Raw genomic sequence first — 18,613 nt, forward strand, 5'->3', positions numbered from 1 at the left:
ACGCTCGATCATATTTCATCCAAGTATCTAATTATCAATTTTTCGCCGATTGAACCTTTTAACAAATGATATTTTTTGAGGACGCGCTTTTACTTGCGAAATGTCGAAACTACATTTTTTTAAAAGCTGCCGCTCTTGTTCTGTTTTACCATAGTATGATAATATTAGTTATTGGCAGTACGATCTTTCATTTTTGTATTATTGATAAATTATTACTAAAATGTTTAATATAATATAATATATGTGGATTTAAAAAATACACGAGCTTGGAAATTTGGTATTTTTGGTTACAAGTTTATATTATCGACTTAGCTGCAATGGTAACATTAAATGTTACTAGATATCCCATTCACATGTCTACAATGATGCTAGTAATATTTCTTAAAAGGAAGTGACGTATTTACATGTGAGAAAAATCGGCGGAATATTTAAATATGACACAAAACACGAAGATTTGTATAGAATTGACATTTGATAAAAAGATAAGTTATAGTCAGCAAATCAAAGTGAAGAATTTTTGGAAGTTTATGACAGAAACGAAGCCGTTTGAACCTTACCGAATAATATCAGGTACAATTGTAAAAATTGTCAGGTACACATTGTGTTTTATCCTTTTGGCAAATTAGTTGGTAAAATATAAATGATAGCGAAGAATGATAAAAATATGAAAGATTAAGTATGGCTGTTGAACCATTTCAATTTTCCATACATATTTAACTATAATTGTCGAAATGTAATCTCTAAAATACAAATGTAATGAAAATTTGCAGATAAAAAGTTGGTGAAGAAAGAAGATCGAGAATCTTTCAAATGTGAAAGAAAATGGCATAATCAGTTAAAAGTCTTCAAAGAACATGGACTAGACAAAGCAGCACTTGCAGCGAGTGAAGAGTGTAAACTTTGTCGCTACCATGCTAATTACACGTAAGCACAAACGACGACAGCCTGATTAAAATCAAAGATTGTTATCTTACCTGTTCCAAACAGGAGTTCAGAAATTTGTGACGCAGTGGAAGAGACATACGACGACCTGTTAAATGACATGGAAGCTTTTGACAGAAGATCAGATAATAAAACGAGTACCGCATCAACAAGGAAGAAATCTTCCACACTTCTTCGATATATATAAATATCACCCTTAACGTTCATATTCCAGATAGAAGAAAATCAAACTGTCGATACATGCTTTCGTTTTTAACCTTAATAATTCGAATTGATCACCATATGTAACATGCGAATAACCAAATCGCAGAGAAATCTTGATTAAAGATATCAATAATGCATCATATACGCGGAGAACTTCGTCCGTTTCCGACTGTCCGATAGATTTGGAAATTGGAACAAGATAGAATATATATGAGCAAGATATTACACACTGGCCGAGGTTCCGAGCAGTATCGAATTTCTGTGGTGCAGAAGGTCGACGTTGTTCGGTTCGAGTAAGGTGCTCTGCTACGGGAGCCATGAATGGGCTCGAGGATGCTGAATCCTTGCACAACATCTGGCCCTCCGATCCTCCCGCGTTACCTTCTTATTGTTAGTTCATCGTGCATCCGAAAACCCGTACCGGATGACCGCGCACCGCCCCACCGATAAACATAACCAAAAAAAGTATCTAATTTGTATATTACCATCTACTAGCTAGTAGCTGCGACTCTTTTCACTTACTATACGACTGTATTTTTCAGGTCCCAAAAATATGAGTTTTTATGGATAAGTTTAGAATATAGTGAATAGTACTTTATAGAAAATTAAAAACTCTTATATCTATTAAAAAATATGAGGTTAGAAATTTGAAAATGGAGTCTTCGTTTCCAAATGTTATAAAGAATATTAATCCCATGAAAATATGTGCACCATGATAAGTACCTAGCAAGGGAAAGTGTGAAGTAAAAATAATAATAGTGTTACGTGACACTTGTGACTCTTGAGAAAGTGCGGAAACAACGTCAGTTTTTGGATATAATGGGAATTCTTTGCGAATAGCGATGTCATTTTTATGAGCAGATCTATTTTAATTGTTTAAATAAGGTTTCACAGTGTATACCGTTACAGCCGGAAATGAACGGATATTATAACCAAATTTATTAAGGGAATCTCGTTGCGGAATTTTCATTCTCACATTGTTATTCGAACTGTATCGTAATGTTAATCAAAATACAATCATAATTAATTTACATCTATACGATTCGATTTATTCAGTTGTTGTGTTTTAATAGACACGTGTCTAATAAACACGCAGTTTATTCAATTGAACAACAACGATCTCTTGATTTTATCTAACTAATAATAAAAGTTAGCCGCTGTAGTCGATTAATTTCGCGATGAAATGCCTCGTCCCTCTTTAATAAATAGTTAACATTAATGATCGCTCGACCTCGTACAATTTCTCTTTCTCTATTTGTTCCTACATATCGTTAATCGCAAAACTGAACAATTTTTCTTTTTAATTTCTAGGTCAGTTAAAAACGATGGAAATGGAGGTTAATACGGCTCAAAAATAAAATAAAACAATTTTGCAACAAAGTGGAAAGAATTGAAAAATTTAGGAAGTGGCGGCAATTTAAATAGTTTTGTTGCCAGAGGAATGAAAAGATTGATCTTGATTGAAAAGATTGACCAACTTGAAATGCAAATCGTAAGTAAAAAGTCAATTACGGTAGTAAACGACTTTTTTAATCTTCAAAGCAAACCTTTAAACGCAAATGAAGCGTATTTTACGGATAGCCTTCGACTTCGCGCCTCGTAGTCCTTCGCACTAGAACATGAAAATAAAACAACGAAAACCTGAAGCAGATGAAAAAATAAATTTCTTTGATACTTATTCAAATTCTCCGTTTCCGTATCCGTTTTTAACATGTAACGTTGCTCGACAGTTAAATAAACATCCACAACAACAGTACAAAATAATCAAGCAAACGGTTCGGAAAGAAAGGAGAAAAACTATAGAAACTACAAATAGGAAACAAGAAGAGAAAGTAGATGAAACTGAAAAATTTAACAGATCCCTCGTGCATAGCCAATGATAATAGCAAGTTATAAGTTCTCGATGATAGAACTCTTTTTTTCAAAATTTTACAGTTTTGATTGCCAAATGGAATAATTAAATTGTAACTTGGGAAATCCAGTTTTATTATCAAATTCGTTATTACAAGAGAATCTAACAAAATAGATTTCGTTTCTTCGATTCTACCCACAAGAACATGAATTAGACATCCGCAGTCTACTAGTAATATTATACAGTTCAATAGCGCATAGAGGGTTGAACGATGGACCTGACAAACAACGAAAAAAGGCAAGGCAGAGACACCCAGGAAGATATAGAAAGTGAGCAAAATGTTGGAGGCTATCGACAGGATCCGCGTCGCCTCCATCCGGACATCGGCGTGCGTTATTTTCATCGAGCGCACACGGAGGAGACAATGAGGGTAAAAATAGAGAAGAACCACGGTAGGACTCTGGACAAAAGAGAGTAGCACCATGGGGGACCCTACCTCTTCACGAGGACACAGAGAGGGGATACCCGTTAACGGAGATTCGACGAAGCAGAGATGTTTAATCGGTGTTGGCCCGCATCAGGTTGATCGAGGACCCCCCAGCTATGGCTGTTCGACGACGATCAGGAGGATGGCGAGGACGATGACGACGATGAGGAGAACGAGAACGAGGACGAGGACGATGACGAGGACGAGGACGTGGAACCTTCGATCATCGGGGTAAAGGGAGAGACAGCAAGAGGGGTCGAGGAGAGGAGGACATTGGGGGGGGGGCGTAAGCGGAACCAGGGTGGGTAACAGGGGAGAGAGAGGCTGCGCCGTGCCGATGAAGCGAACAATGGAGGCGGGATGCTCATTTGTCTGCGGGCATTGTTGTTCACCCGGCCGGAAACACGAGCTCCGTGCTCTCCTTTCTCTCTCCCTCTCTCAGCAGTCCACTACTCCTCTTCGTCACTCCTCCTTTCGAACCGTTTCGTTCTACTCGCCCCGTACTACCCCCCTCTTAACGATAGACAGATTTTCCGATCGTTCGCGGACGTTACGATGCTACCAATGGTACCTGGAATTTTGATGTTGTTCCATGCGAGTATTATACACGGGAAGCTTATCCGAAACTGACTTTGTTAGAGGATTGAGGGATGCGAGGTTGTTTGGTGGCTTGAGAGGGTTGGTTGGTTTTCCAGGGATTGTATTAGGAGGCTTAGATAAGGAGATGAATGATTTGATTTGAGGTTTTAATGGTTTGATATAATTGGGCTGGTGTGAAGGTAAGGTGGCTATTTTTAGAGATACCTTTCAGTAACATTGATATATGTTCTTTTGTATTGGGAAATGGAGATTAGAGGCTGATAATTCTGATAATTCGAAAGTGGGATTCTTTTAATGAAGGAAATATAAAGCGGCTTGCCGCTTCCTATAAGAAGCTATCCGTGACACTGAAACTACCAAGTCAGTCAATGACTACACTACTGAGTTTTTTTACGGTACATTGAGTTTTTTTTTTTAAATTACTAAAAACATGCAAGTGTTTTTGCTAATATTAATATTCATTTGTAGGCCAGAAGCATGATTAAGTACATATATCATTGGTTGAATTCTAATGATCTGGGTATGTCGCATACTTAGCTACATATTAAAGGTCAGTAACTCTAGCATTAGTACATTTCCTATTAAAAAACCCACTAAACTCCAATCAACGTACGTTAGAAAAAAATGTACATACGCAAAACGTTAAACTTCTAAAAGCTCCAATCTCTATCAATGCCAACAAACCCAACCAACTCAACCAACCCAAACCCAGTGTTGTCAGAAACGAGCCGTCCTCGTACCGATCAAAGAAATATCTCTCTCTGTCTCTTTGTCTCTCCCTCTCTATCCTATCCTATGTTCAAGATCTGTCGACGTCTTCCCGAAAAGCAAGCGTTGCCACTTTGAAGAAATCGAAAAAACCGGCGACGCGATCGACGAGGGATCGACGAGGCAGCTTGTGTTCGAGAGGAGCACTTGTAGTTTACATCGGCTGTCCACCGACGTGGAGACGGTAGCCATTTTGAAGGTGGATGGGCCCAGTTTTGTAGCTTCTCCTCCTACATGCATACACGCATGCACACATAAATCTATATAAAAGATATATATATATATATGTGATATGTGTAAAAGAATATATATATACTCGTATACATATAGGTATATAAGCAGCAGGCGAGGTACGTACGGTGGAACGGTCCTAAAAGAGGAGAAGAACGGTGAACGCGAAACGAGGCTAACGCAGGGTGGCTTCTGGCTCATTGGGCAGACGTACAAATTCGTCGCGACGTATCCGTGGATTACGTGAGGGCCCAGCACACTCGTTGGTCCCCGAACTTCGGTACCATTTCTCCGGCAGAATGCCACGCACAGAGGGACACGTCCCCGGTCTTATCTTCGACATCGGCCTGAAGCTTCCTTCTTAACGGCTGACCGGACACGAGCTACGCGCGCGTACGCGATGCGCCTTGTCCAACCGCCTCTTCTTTCTTTCTTACTCGTTTGTTTATTTTCTTGCTTGCTTCGTGTGCTCGCCTTCGTGCACGTGGATATTATTGCCCTCCACCCACGTTACCTCCGGGTGTTTGGAAGGGTTTTGTGAGCCGATGAGTAAATTTTAGGGATGCGTTGAGTCAAAGGAAGCTCACAGTATCCGAGAAGAAATTTGAAGAAATCGTGTCTTTATAGAATCGTTATATCATCGAATACGTATAATAAGAGCGTTTTAATAACTTTTTCCTCTTTCCTACTTACTTGTTTATTTGCTGATCAATGTGATATAGATCTTTCTGTTTAATTGATATATTTGATGTTTAACCGGAAGGACATATACATATCGTAAAGGTATGTAATAAATAATTCTCCTGATATCCTATCAAGAATACAATATAATCTAGATTTCGGTTATTGAGGAATTTACAAGGTTTTATTGGCAGACGAAGCACTGCTGTTTCATTAGAAATTTAGCTTTCTCTGCAACTTGATAGAGGAATAACTCCAAGAAGGTTCGCATTTAGTTCTTGGTATTTCCTACTTATCATTAATTATTTCATAGTCATTTTCTCGGTTACGTCTTAGTCTTGCAGTGTAATATGGTACTTTCCTACGTTTCATACGGAATAATTACAGTTATCAGCAATCTTGCGAACAGGTATTTCCTGATATTAAGTCTCCTTATTTACGCTACCATCTTTTAACTTTTTAACTTACAGAGTAGGAATATGATCAGTGTTACCTCACGCACCATCGATAATTCTCCCATGGTGTTAGTACGCGACGGAGAAATCGATCGTGGCTACTTCATAAATATTAAAACCGTCCAAATTCCAATTAATCGTCGAAATTGACTCGTTGTTATTACATCATCTATATCATCCTTGATCTTAATCTGAACGATCGATCATCCGCTGTATAGTATGTCAGCAATTAACACCGACAATTTTCCTGGCTCAAAACGTGAAATAAGTACTTGTTCGCTCGTTTGGGAAAATTTCGTCCAACTATGCCAGGGAATGAGACTCGCACGGCGCGCGTACGAGCGAATTAATTAAACGTGTGCACGCATTGCAGCCTGCAACTCGATGCTCGCCGCATCTACGTATAATGTTGCGATATGTAGCCAACCAATAGAGTGCAACATTGTACACCATGCCTATCCCAGGCTATAAAGTGTCGATCGGTGATCGATCGTGCTACATCGGATACCTGTACACCTTGGAACGGTAACCGGAAAGGAAAACTGGAAAATTTCGGTGTGGTTTCGCTTGATAATTATGCCGCTCGTGAGTCAAGTAAATTTAGTCTATATTCTATTTCGTATTTCAAGATGGTATGCAACCATGTTGGCCTCAAAGTACTCGAAATATTTCTTTTTGCATTTTTTTTTTTTTTTAAAGCTTCATACTCATAGAATACCGTGATAAAAGAGTATTTTGAAATTTTAAGAAACGACGAAGTTACAACGATGAATACGAATACATTCTTATATTTTAGCCGGAAGATTAACTTCAAACTTTGAACGCGTTCTCGAAATTTTGCTTTTCGACTTTCCACCCAGTGGATACCCGAAACTCTTCATCCAATTAACTTGAGATTTTTGCACGGTATTCTGCGTAATATTATCTAGAATATAGCGTACCCTAATTTTTATAAATGTTTAAAGTTGATTCTCTTCGGCGGAAAATAAAATTTTAGTCTTAACAAAGCTGTCATTTTCTTATTTTTCCTATTTTTCAAAATTATGGGAAAATTGTACGCTACGTTGAAGATAATATATTTCTGTATAAATTCGCACAAAAATTTTCTACCTTTTACGATCCAATCGCATTTGCCGTTTGGTGCAAGCAAATAAGATTCTGCCGGATACGGAGTCAGATAATATTGTGCCATTCTGGCATTTTGTAATTTTATATAATTAGAAAAATATGAACACAGAGTTAAGATGTTGCTTAAAGATTTCTATAAAAATCTTGATTCTTTATCAAATATTTGTAGGTGAAAAAAAAAAGTTAGATTTACCTTATTTTTTAGACATCTTCAATTTTATACATCACAATTTTATAGAGGTTCTATAACACCTTAACTGCTTAATTTATTTTACCAGGATCCTGTTGCAGAATTAATATTAATATTATTAACGAAGGCTATACTAAATACTTACGAGGTATTAATACAGACGACCTTGTCTGTACTCTTAATATCACTATGGATGTTTGGAAACGAAGTAAATGGGATTTTACGGATAAATTTGATAAATTGCAAAAGTTGAAAATTGTGATTTGCCAATTTACTAATATTATTCGTTGGTAGATGATCGTGCAAAATGTTAAACGATTGATAAGAAATGAATGTAATGTTAAATTTGCAAACTTTGCTTATGAACAATTTATAATACGTTATGGAGGAATAAGAAACAAACGAGGTTTGAATATATGTAATAGAAATAGAACTCCGTAAATACAATCACAATCAATGAAATTTGATTTTTATCTTCGTATACAAATTTTTCCTCGAAAATATTCATTTCGAAATAAAATCGAAAACCTTTGTTATCGTGATCGTAGGCGTCGTTTATCGTTTGCGAACTGATACGACCAAAACGTTCATGAAATATGTTATTTTTGTTGGCAAATACTATGCCATAGTTATTCGGAAAATACGTTGTATTAATAAAAAAAAACATTCTTTTTCGCTTCGTTTTAAATCCATGGATTATTTTTGGTTTATTTGGCTACGCAAAGATTTAGTATTTCTTTCACTGCAACGAGTAGTTCCTGAAATATTATGGATTAGAGTGAAGAGAATAGTTAAACTGCATAACAAATCTAATTATCTGATTAATACTGATCTAGTTAAATATTCGTTTGTTACGAGAAGCTGAAGTACAAAAATCATACAAAAATACTTCACATTCGAACTTGTTATACGCGTAAAGAAAATTAACGACAGATATCGCATCATTAAAACGATCTTAATAACTTCACCAAACTAATAAAGATAAAATAAATAAATGAAATTACAACAAGGATAACCAATATGAATAACCGATAATCAATAATACATGACAGAATAATATCATATGTATAATAAAATAATATACCTATTAAAAAATCAATGAAATAACAACGTACTCACAGAAAGCAAATGATCTCGAGATAACGAAGCCATGAATGCAAAGATTACTTTGTGCCAGGACCGGCTCCTGAAAAACTGGGTCGTTGGCGTGTAATTTGACGGACGGATAATGCGATGTTAATAGAATGGAATATTGGCCAGCCGTGTTCATAAATCATGGTTAATTTGGCACAGCCATTCGTTCTAGCAAGCCTCTACTCCACCTCTTCTTCTCTTCTTTATCGTCATCGACTTCCCTCATATTTTTTCCCTTCTTTAACCCCGGATCCTCCGACTACCGATCGTGTGGCTCCTGTCGGCCGAAGGAAGATCGTAAAACGGAGCACTCAGACCTGGTGCTCGCTCCAGATACTTCTATTCCTGTCTCTCTTTCGCCATTTGCACGTTTACGTCTTTTTGCCACGCGTTTGGCCATTACGTTTCTTGCACGGAACATTTAGGGGCAGTATTCGCCGGAGAAAAATACGTTTTGCGTACTCGTTTTTGGTTTCAAAATTTATTCGTGGGATGAAAGAGATTGGTATATTAGTAGATTTTTTACTTCTCACGGATTCCATTAGTTTTACAGATATTTTCATTGCTGTGCTACGAATTTCTTCGGTGTTGGGAATTTGTGTTTATCGTATTTTGATCGAAATTGGTGAAATATTTGGCGATTAGTGGAAATTGGAAGAAGCAAAATTAAAAATTCTTTCGACCCTGGTACTTGTAAATAACGTTATATTTATTTTTTTTTTTCATGGTAAAACGTGGAAGTCTATTTTGGCATATTCTAAACTTCTTCGGTTATTATAATAGTTCAGATTAATTGTGTTCAGATGATAATTTTGATAATCGATGGAAATTTACGATATCTGGTAGTTGTAATCTATCTTTCATTTTTTTAACAAATCGTCGAATTGTGCAATATGATGCTATCTACTGTACTAACTACTGCAGTGTGATAGTATCTATTAGTGCTATGCTGTCTACTACTTATAGTATGTGACTCATGTACACATATAAACGCGTGTTCACCTCGTTATAATATTCCTTCTATCTAATTAAACGCGCAGACTGTTACGAGTAGTCCTTCGTCGAAGCTATTAGTTCCGCCGCCGGGTCAGAATTGCGTTCTCATCGAACACGACAGGTGGACAAGCTCCATTGGCTTATAATCGATCGTTGGCAAAATAACAGTAACTAGGATCAATTTGAGCGATGAATTTGATCTTTCAAATTTTCATTATTCACCGTACTATATGCCATAATTCTATTCGCGTGGAATAGAAATTATTAAATTATTTCAAATTATAATTGAGCGATACTCCCTCCAAATTGATGTTTCTATTATATCCAATGAACATTCTTTATACATATTACATAGACATTAATTCCAATTTGATCATTAGACGATAAAGTAAAACTTAAAAAAGAACGTTCGTTCAAAGCAACAATACATCGATTTTTCATTATTCAAAATTAAAGATATATATAATAGAGATCGTTTCTTGCATATTAGTTTTTATTTGGCCGTTGAACGACGAAAGAAGACTCGAGAAAGAATATTATACTAGAATAAGCCTACTTTCGAATGAGACTCTCTACTCTTTGACTTCGTATTTCCATTAACACCTATAAACTGTTCTTCGTTCGTAAAAGATTAAGAATTTAAAATATGCGATAGGGGACGTTGTCCATTTGATTACTAAACAATCGAGGAAAAAATGGGTCGAACATTGGATCGACTTCTTTTGAAATGGCCGATACCAGCGAGAAATTCTCGCTAATGCTATCACTCTAAAATTACCCTTTGCTTTGAATCGGCTCAGGCCGATGGTGCTTCGTTTAATTCCATTTTCGTTCTGTCGTAGACAATGATGTCACGACGTCGGCCACCGGCTCCATGCCGGATGTTGTTCTTCAATTAATGTGTGCCTTATCGCAACGCCCGTAAGATTCCCACCTCCGGCTCTCCCTGGAAAAAATCTTATTCAGCAATCACGATCACGAAACGCAACACTGCCCCTCCCCCCGACCGTTCTCCCTTTTGCATCATAATTATATCTGGACTTCCTAGGAAGATCAAACCTTTTTAACTCCGTCCGCATTATTTCAAGAGATAAAGAGGAACTGTTTCAGGAGGATGTTTAACATAGAATGAAAACAAGAAATCATGTATATATTAGCAACAAGAATTTCGTTGATATTTTGCTCAAATTCGAGATACTTTTTACGTTAGAAAAATAAAATTGGGTTAAAAAATGATTTGGAAAAGTGCAGCAGGATCAAGCCGTAGAACACAAATGACAGACTGAAGATGATAGAGGCGCGAGTGAAGAATTTTTCATTGATTTTTCGTTTTATTGAAACAGTTTCTCCGCTTTAGCAACAGTCGAACGTTTCCGTAAACGCGGAGGTTAGTGTTTACACAAATGAATCCGCCGTTGTTCCGGCTGGATAACAGGAAGAAAACGTTCGATCCGCTGATTCGCGCAATTTGCCATGTAAATTCGATCGTAGCATGATTACACGGCTTACGAGCGAAACCGGCCGATCGTTCGACGACCAGTCAGCTAGATGATGTTCCGCTGATCGATCCTGATCGATTATATTCGATCGGTATGTAGATACAGATCCTTCGAGATCGTGGCAGATGGCCTATGGCGTATCGAGGCCATTATGGGGCTGCTCGAGAATCCGTAATGAAATTAAAAATTAAAAGGGAGACCCGTTCTCCGCCGAGGACTTTTCCAAGAACGGTTCCAAGAACTTTTATCGATTAACATTTTCTTGCTTGTTTGGTATTTTAATGGACGAGAATGAAGTTTTTAGTTACTTTTAGCGTTATTAGTGTGGTAGGCAGTTGCAGTAAGTTGTGTAGAAAATAAGATAAAACGAAGAAGGTTACTATTATTTCACAGAATAACGAACAAAAGAAACACATTGTTTCCATCGTTTCTGATCCAATCGTGTATTTTTACTGTTAACAAATTTCTTAATGTTATGAAAATATGAAAGATTTCTCGCTTCAGTGTTGGAATAATATTTTCCTAAAATGTATTAAAAACTCTTTTGTATTAATATAAATTAATAATAAATATAATTTTATATTGATATTGAATCTAGGACCGCAACACGAGTAATGAAGGTAAATATATATATATAATACGAAAGAAGACACTATGTATGTATAATGTTTCTTTGTATTGGAAACACACAGTCTATCGAAGCATCAATTATTACGACAAATCTCGTTTCTATTGATCGTTTCCATGGCGAGATTCGAAGGATATTTACCTGCTGGATGCTGTTTTTTGTCGTATAAAATACGTTCGAATACGTCGAAACAGGAAGAACCGGCGAACAATAAAAAGTTTTCGCTATGCGATTCGTTTTAATGGAAAACATCCGCGTGGCCGGATAAAAGTGATGTTTACAAAAAATACGTAATACACGTGGTGCACGCCGGCGAAATGGAGGTTAAGCGTCGAAATTAAAGCGGAAGCACTGATTCTTAGCAACCAGAGTAGCAAGAGAACAAGTTTCAATTAGGTTTACATCAGGTTTGAGCTTAGCTTTGGATTATGATTGCTTTAGCTTTAGGTTAAGTTCGCTTCAGTCAAAATTAACCATCGATTCTTTGCAATTTCAAAAGAAAAAGAGGACAAGTTTGGATTAAGTTTAAACAAACTCGAATTAAGTTTACATTAGATTTGAGCTTAGCCTCGAATTATGATTGCTTTAGGTTTAGGTTAGGTTTGCTTTAATCAAAATTAATCACCGATTCTTTGCAATTGCAGGAGGAAAAAGGAGACAAGTCTAGGTTATGTTTAAGCTAGATTCCACTTAGAATAGCCTTTTAAAACTCCGTGTACTTGACGAGGAAGGAAATAAAAAAAGGATAGGTTAGGTTAGTAAAAATTGAAGTAGAACCATTGATTCTTAGCAAATGGAGGAAAAGAGAAGACAGGTTTCGTCTAACCGGCGACGAACGTCGTTGCGCGATCTAGTGACGCAGCCAGACGGAACGAATTATTCTAATTCGTTCAGTATTCGGACTGGCGCGTCTCTAGGAAACGGCCATTAGGCTTTTAGACGTGCCTAACCGGACCTAGACAATGGCTCAATTAGCGAAGGAGACCGACAACGAGCGCAATCATTCAAATACGTTTTCGCCCTCCTTCTTCTTTCCCTACTTCCACAACTTCCGATCAAAGCTTCCGCTTGTGATTACTTCAAAAGACTATTGTTTGTCGATATTAAATTATTAAATTGACTACATTGCTATTGGCTACGTAACCAATTCATACTTAACAGATATTGCTACTTCACTGACATAACGCCGATGCCGATAATGTGAAAATTAGATTGTTAAATCAATTGAATTGTTATTGACCATTTTCTATTTCACCGACACAATTACAGCAACATACTAATAACGATAAAATTGTCTTTCCTATTGTTAGCATGAAAAAATAAGAAAGGTTACCGTATACGGTTAATCGTAAAAGTCTTCGCGAATCTTATAAAAGCGTCATTTTTATTTAAACAAAATTTTCTTGCTAAACTTTAATGAATTTCTGAACATATCGGTTACGTGATAAGACAACCACTGTACCATACAGTGAATGAAAAGACCTTCGTGTAGGAAGGTATATGAAGGAATAAGGTGTACGAAGACCTTCGTGAATGGCTATAAATAAATTTTCATACGTTTGTAATGTTTTCTTTTTCGTAATGAAACACCTGATAAAATATAATCTCAATATGAAGCCGTGTTGTTGCTACGGTATTGGAAAAATAAATAGTTTTCGCGCTACGGTGGGTAACTTATAAAATGGTGCCAACGTGTATATAATTGTAGCTTTGATTAATGATTTTACGTCTTACAAACGAGCAGAACATCATACTTATTAATATAAAGTCGATGCGATGCGTAACGAACGTATGCCTGAAACCGTGAAACGGCGCATCCGCAATATTCTGAATTAATTCTTCGTTTTAATTGTTGCTGTTTAATAATGCAGCGAGTCCTCTCTTTCTAACGTAGATCACGATATTATATAATTGATTACGGTTGTTACGAAGTGTGTACACCGACAACTTGTTATTAGATTCGACTTGTTCAAAGTCGAGAGACTCTGATGTTTCTACTAACTAATTGTCATTAATTCTCACTTCCTTCGTCAAACTAACGACAGATTGGGGTGCTTTGATAGTTTATCTTATGGTGTTAATATTTCATTTCGATAACTACTTTTACACGTTATCCTGTAACTGTAAATGTTAATTCTACATTTAATAGACAAGTATTAATTAATAAGAGTAGATTTAAATTATGTGTATAAAGTAGAATTCGTTTTACAAGATTTTATTTAATACTCGAGTAACTAAACACCTGCTGATTGAATCTACTAATGTGAACGTGAACTCTTATATAATATAATAAAATTATTCTCCTATGCTCGATGTCTAACGCAACAATCAGATTCAGATGAGTGATCTTCCATTATATCGACATCTACTTTTATAGTCAAAAAGTACTAATTCATTGGCATGAAGTATCTCTCACTCACTAAAAAGTCAATCTTATAGTAAAAAATATTTCTATCAAGATACTAATAAATCAATCTCCAAAATTTGATTTTAATTTCAAGTACTACAAACCTTCCAACTATTTATACCTGGTACAAAAAACAATACCAAAAACATTCTAAAAATTCATTTCATACAATACAAATATCGAAGCGAATTTAACCTTGCTGCGATGCTGAAATTTTCATATTGTTATATTATCTTTATAATTTTAGCGAAAAAAAGGGGATTTCTAATCTTGTAAGAGCACATTAAAAAGATCCTGCATTCCCGTGAGAAATTTTTCATATCTTGTTCAAGCCTGAGACATTTTCTAACGTTAAAAAGCTACAACTGCATCTTTCTGCGATCGTTAACGAACAAAGAGTATTCTACGTGTATTTTAGCCTTTTAAATACTGTAATAAACTGAGGAATTGTAATTCAAGTCTTGTTTCAAGGCCGCCAGGCTTAAATAAAACTATCTATCTATCTATTTATGTAATGAGCCCCGTATTTTATTCCCTTAGACTTTTTCTTACAACCGAAAGAACGCAATAGAAATAGAATTTCAAGAAAAGAAAAGGAATGATTTTGCAAGGAACAAACTGTCCTATTACGAGAGCACGCGTGGCCCCAAGCCAGAAGCTTGAATTTCCTGGATGGTGACTTTTTCCCTGCCGCGAACAAGGTCGTAACAGAGATCTCACGTTTCGTGAATGGAGGGAACATCGAGGAGAAAAAGGCAAAAAGGGATATATACACGATAGTTTACGATGAACGAAACGAACGGAGCTCTCGGTCGATTCGTCACCGTCGACGACGACGGAGGAAGTGAACGGGTGGAGGGTTGGGGACAAGTTAAAGTATTAAGTAGCCGTCGCTGCGTCCGCTGTCAGTCTCCGCTCTAATTAATCGTAATTGACGGCCGCGCGAAGCCTCGCACATTGCTCGCAGCGTGTGCATCGTGCACTCCTTCTCTTTTTCTCTCCATCTCCTTGTCTCTCCTTGTTGGGCACCGTGTCGTGCTGCATAATCGTTCCGAACCTCCTCTTCCGTTCCTCACTCAAATCTGCCCCGCGAGCCAGACCACGGTCCTACACGTCTGTCTGATTTTTCCAGCATTTTTCGACGTTACACATCCAGCGCATCTTTGCTTAAGAGTTTTACGATGGTCGTCGCTTCCAAAATTTTAATTGAGAAATGAATGTTGTGGCAATGCGAATACGATTTCAAGCCTGAAACAAATCCTTTTTCTTATTCTTGTATAACAAGTATAAATTTTGTCAGTGTAGCAGACTGTTTTTGTTTCTAACTTCTACGGTATTTGTTATGAATAACAAAAATTTGGGTCGTGAAAAGTAATCCGAATCAAACTCAATACAGCAGTTTTAATTGCTTGGCTGTGAAAGTCAAAGTTGAAAGCTGGATAATATTTAGCTTAAACCTAATCAGAATCTGACTCCTAGCTATAGTTTCCAATGGAACTGAAGCTAGTGATTGTGTTATCCTACGAATGAAATTAACCTGGTTTAATAGTTTTTGACTTACTGAGTCCATTTAAAGACTTTAATTTATTTAAGTTTGAGAATTTGGAAGGATTTGATTCCTTAATATTTCTAAGTCTATGTATACCGCAAAATCAGAAGAGGATTTCTTCTGTAATGTGTACAGAAATAGCTATATCTCTTGGCGAATTTAATTCTCAAATTGCTCGATTAAATATTAACAGCTCCAAGAAAGTTATAACGCTCGAATAATTAGACCGATTACCTAGTGGTGGAATCAATTAATCTAGTTTCAGAAGTGGGACAAGGAACTAGCAACGAGGCCAGTACAGATACCAAAAACAATATTTCAATTACAAAATACTTGCGAGTCAACGTCAATCTAATTTCGATGAAGAAATAGTTAATTGCTGCAAATGCAAGCGACTATTAGTGGACGTCTAATGTTCGAGATTCCAACGGACGGGTGGATAGAGATAGAACAGAATTACGTAACTTTGTACCCAATTTGCATGATTAGTTCACCCATTTTTCTTCCTCGACTGACTGGTTCACACACGGTCCACGCGCTAGATACTGGATTCTCACGGTACGTACGCCAATTGGAGTCAACTCATCTAAATACTCGTACTGCCCACCATTTGACGAAGCTCGAGGAGGCCCATTATGTAACCAACGTGGTCAATTTTGCCCCGCATTCGCCAATTGTTCGTTCCTCGTTTCTCGGGCCTAACCGATTTGGAATTGTTTTCGTCAATCAACTAATATTATAATTCTTATGTTAAAGACTACTATGGTATCCTAGCTGATGAAGACTGTTCACCGATTTGTAACTGTTTCCATTAATCGACATTATAATCCTTATAATAAAAAATTATGGATATCTGAACTAATCTGGAACCGTTGTAAGCCTCACAGTAAAGAAACATAATATTTGTTTGGTAATGATAGTTTACCCGGAACACTGTTAATTTATCATGCTTCTTAATAGAAAATAGAATAGAATTCTTCAGTGGAGAACATATATGGCAGAATGATTTTAAATGATTTGATATTTCTCGTTATATATCTATAAATAGAATTATATTGTGAAACCTTGAAAAATGTCAATATTTTCTATGATAAAATTGCATAGAATAGAGTGACCTACATATGGTACTTATATGTCGAGTAAGAGTAGAAGGAGTATAGCGCAACTTCTTTGAAAAATCCTCAACCTGTAAGCACCGCAATGAAACCGCGAAATCGTATTGTGCAATTGTTGGTTGCGAGCACGAAACGTGATTTTTTGAAGACGATCAGAGGCCGATGAACTACTAACTTCGCTCGACATAACCCCCAAGATACAGAGTCAATTTACATCATATGTACGCATCCAAACACTCCTTCGATCTTACCTGAATCACAATAAACCCATTCGAAATTAATTACATCAATTCTTAGTAAGATTCAATAAGCACAACTTCTAAAATACAAAGTCAACTTACACTATATGTACGCATCTAAACTCTCCGTCATTCTTACTCCAAACACTCCATCGATCTTACCTAAAATCACAATAAACCCATCCAAAATTAATACGCTCAATTTTTAATAAGACTCAGTAAACATAAACTCTAGAACACAAAGTCGACTTACACTATACGTACGCATTCAAATTCTCCGTCATTCTTACTCCAAACATTCCATCGATCTTACCCAAAATCACAATAAATCCATTTAGAATTAAAAAGATCAATTCTTAATAAGATTCAATAAACATAACCTCTAAAGCGGAAAGTCGATTTACACTATACGCACGCATCCAAACTCTTTGTCATACTTACTTCAAATCGCAATAAATCCGTCCAGGACCACACGATTAAAGAATAAAATCACCGTATCGAAGAATCAAAGAGAAACTTACTACAGAAAAATGTTTTCTTAGTGGCACGCGTACTCGATTACCGCGTGAATTAACACACACCTGTGAAACGCGCTAACTGGCCCTCGCAAAGGTTAGTCGATTGCGCGCGCGCATTTGCTACGAAACTTTGCTACGAGCTTCAGCGTAATGATATGGTTTTCGGTTTCTGTATTGAAACACGATTCTCAGTGGGGTAGGTCGGCGTTATGGTGTGCGTACGTTGTGTGTTGGTGTGTGTAGACAACACGGGAGGATTACACGCACACGCGTCGACGCCGCGCGTCGAAAGCGGCGAACGCGCGCGTAATTTGTCGTAGGAAAACAACGTCCTTCAGCTGTCGCGTCGGTGATTCTGAATGGATCCCGCTGGTGACTGAAGGAGATTCCAGCTGTTCGTGCGTACACCAGACTCACAGAGTGAACGTCTTTTTCAACATGTTGACTTTCTTTCATTCTTCCTTTGGAATTTGCTCTTTTAGCGGTGTATGGCAATTAAGATGGATGGAAAGTACTTCTTTGATAATTAAATGACTCGTAACAAAAACGACGCTTGTTCGCGTTTGTCTTTTCCCAGGAAAACACATAGTGTGTCTAATTTCTGTTTTAATACATTTCAATTTTTTAAACAGAATATTCGTCGTATTACACAATTACTGTAGCCTGGAGTTATAGAATCACAAGTACAGTTATTTTTGTACAATCGCTTAACTTCCATTCAACGATAAGCGTAAACATAGAAAATATGGTATTTCAGTGATGAATAGTAAGTAAAACGAATGGAGTATACTTCTTCGTTAATGTTAAGTGTTGAATTATTGCAGGTCTTGTAATGTGATTTTTTGCTTTATAATGTTGACTTCGCTCCATTTTCCTTTGAAAATCTGGTCTTTTGATAGGAACCAGTATTCACTGATGTTCTTATTCGCTACGATAGTTCGTCACGGATGAAGATATTAGGACGGTTAAAAATTCAGTTTTCCTAATTTC

General features: G+C 36.8%; 2 long non-coding RNA genes across 2 annotated transcripts; one reads left to right on the plus strand and one right to left on the minus strand.

Annotated features, from left to right (window-relative positions):
• Positions 1-649: 649 nt before the first annotated feature.
• On the plus strand, positions 650-5,304 carry LOC117237181. The gene is made up of 4 exons (XR_004493956.1): positions 650-924; positions 988-1,611; positions 2,458-2,638; positions 5,184-5,304. It is a non-coding gene; the product is annotated as an uncharacterized LOC117237181 (long non-coding RNA).
• Positions 5,305-10,156: 4,852 nt separating this feature from the next.
• LOC117237183 lies at positions 10,157-18,180 on the minus strand. The gene is made up of 3 exons (XR_004493957.1): positions 17,627-18,180; positions 17,208-17,267; positions 10,157-10,614 (listed from the first exon to the last, which is right to left on the minus strand). It is a non-coding gene; the product is annotated as an uncharacterized LOC117237183 (long non-coding RNA).
• Positions 18,181-18,613: the final 433 nt, after the last annotated feature.

This window comes from Bombus vosnesenskii, unplaced genomic scaffold (genome assembly GCF_011952255.1).
Source record: "Bombus vosnesenskii isolate JDL3184/JDL3185 unplaced genomic scaffold, Bvos_JDL3184-5_v1.1 scf7180000013361, whole genome shotgun sequence".
Classification (NCBI taxonomy): domain Eukaryota; kingdom Metazoa; phylum Arthropoda; class Insecta; order Hymenoptera; family Apidae; genus Bombus; species Bombus vosnesenskii.